The following is a 2,515-nucleotide window of genomic DNA, read 5'->3' as shown; positions in this document are numbered from 1 at the left end:
TCCCTCCCTCTCTCCCTCTCCCCAGATCCATGTCCTTGTACATGTAGGACATGTGTATATTGGTTCTTCTGTGTTGAAAGAACTATAGTGCCTATGTGATTACACAACATGTTCACAAGCATTATTTAATTTCATCACCATCCGGTGGAGCAGGGAGGGCAAGAATTATTGTTTCTTTTCAGAAGGAGAGACTGAGGATCAGCTCTACTCAGGAAATTTTCTGTGGAGACACAGATGTCAAAGGATGAAAATCAGTATTTGAATACACGTCTTGTGATCCTGTGTCCATTGTTCCTTCTACTACAAAATTGTATCACAGAACTTGCCCCCATCATGGCTGCATTATACAGTCTTTGAGAGTAGGGTCCATGTATTCCAACTCTGTGTTGCTAGTGTGTCCATTGCGATGTAGGGCACAAGTGTTTGCTGGTGGAATCATTACAGGTCACTGGTCCATCAAACAAATCGCCTCTTAGGAAACAGAGTGCTAGGCTACCATAGTGAGGTCTTCTTCAAAGAAGAGGAGTATTCAGTGTTTATAACCCCTGTCTCCTTGTTCTTCTGTCTATGCCCATGAGAGCAACAAACGACTAATGAACTAGGCGAAGTTTTGACACTGGAATTATAACTAGAAGGAAGCATGACTCTGTGAACATCTAATTGGAAAATAGACTGGTAGTGAAACTTCTCTAGTAGCTTTACCTTATTACTAAACTACATGTAATTATGTAACAGGTTAGCTATAAAAACAAATTTAATAATAGAAAGCATGGAGTTGCTGAAAAAGTGCATTTTGCTGGAAGTAAAGTAAATTAACAACACACAAAATGACTTACTATTGGGTAAATTTCAACATCAAGCTTCTTTAAAGCTTTTAAGATTAATCTATTCCTCAGAAATATACCATTTTAAATAAAGGAAATCTACAAAATGGTATTTTTAAGGGGTTGCTGCACAGTTACGCTTCGGCTCTTCAGTGCATCATATGAAAGGACACAGTATGAAGTTGAAAACAGAACAATTTTTTTGTTAGATATCAGGGACCGTTTCATAATATGGAAAGTTGTTTGGCCTTGATGTGTATGTTGTGGTAGGTAACTGTAAATCTACTCTATGAGGCTTTATAAAAAGTGTCTATGTGGATTATGATTTGTCTGAAGACAAGACATAGACAAGGAAACATAACTGCTAAGTGGCAGAGTCACACATTACCGTATTAGTCAGTTCAGTTCAGTTCAGTTCAGTCACTCATTTGTGTCTGACTCTTTGCGACCCCAAGCATCGCAGCATGCCAGGCCTCCCTGTCCATCACCAGCTCCCGGAGTTCACTCAGACTCATGTCCATTGAGTCAGTGATGCCATCCAGCCATCTCATCTTCTGTTGTCCCCTTCTCCTCCTGCCCTCAATCCCTCCCAGCATCAAAGTCTTTTCCAATGAGTCAACTCTTCGAATGAGGTGGCGAAAGTACTGGAGTTTCAGCTTAAGTATCATTCCTTCCAAAGAAATCCCAGGGCTGATCTTCTTCAGAATGGACTAGTTGGATCTCCTTGCAGTCCAAGGGACTCTCAAGAGTCTTCTCCAACACCACAGTTCAAAAGGATCAATTCTTTGGCACTCAGCTTTCTTCACAGTCCAACTCTCACATCCATACATGACCACAGGAAAAACCATAGCCTTGACTAGATGGACCTTTGTTGGCAAAGTAATATCCTGCTTTTCAATATGCTTTCTAGGTTGGTTATAACTTTTCTTCCAAGGAGTAAGCGTCGTTTAATTTCATGGCTGCAGTCACCATCTGCAGTGATTTTGGAGCCCCCCAAAATAAAGTCTGACACTGTTTCTACTGTTTCCCCATCTATTTCCCATGAAGTGATGGGACCAGATGCCATGATCTTCGTTTTCTGAATGTTGAGCTTTACGCCAACTTTTGCACTCCCCTCTTTCACTTTCATCAAGAGGCTTTTTAGTTCCTCTTCACTTTCTGCCATAAGTCATGATTCCTTAGGATTAGCAGATGATCTTTCAAAGTGGTAAATTAAGGATAAAGAAAAACAAAAATTCATACACACCTGGACCTTTTCCAGCTTAATATAATTTCACCTTTTAACATCAATAAAACCCTTGGTGGTTGAGTTGCTGTATGACTCTTGTGATCCCATGGACTGTAGCTTACCAGGCTCCTCTGTTCATGGGATTCTCCAGGCAAGAATACTGGAGTGGGTTGCCATTTCCTTCCTGAGGGAATCTTCCCAACCCAGAAATCAAACACAGGTCTTCTACACTGCAGGCAGATTCTTTACCAACTAAGCTTCAAGGGAAGCCTTCAATAAAATTCTTACATCTATTTTATTCCTCAGTGGCTCCCTCTGTAAATCCCTGATGTCTTTTCCAAAATCTAACTTACTTTTCTTCCTGCAAATTTGTGGCTCAACAGAAAAATGGAGGGGGAAATCAAAGATGTGGCCCATTGGTCACAAGTATTCACAAATCAAGGTTGTGAGGTAAAGGTACCTA

The sequence above is a fragment of the Bison bison genome, unplaced genomic scaffold, assembly GCF_000754665.1.
Source record: "Bison bison bison isolate TAMUID 2011002044 unplaced genomic scaffold, Bison_UMD1.0 scf7180017864240, whole genome shotgun sequence".
Lineage (NCBI taxonomy): Eukaryota > Metazoa > Chordata > Mammalia > Artiodactyla > Bovidae > Bison > Bison bison.
The sequence above is the reverse complement of the archived record's forward strand: the minus strand, read 5'-3'. Positions refer to the sequence as shown.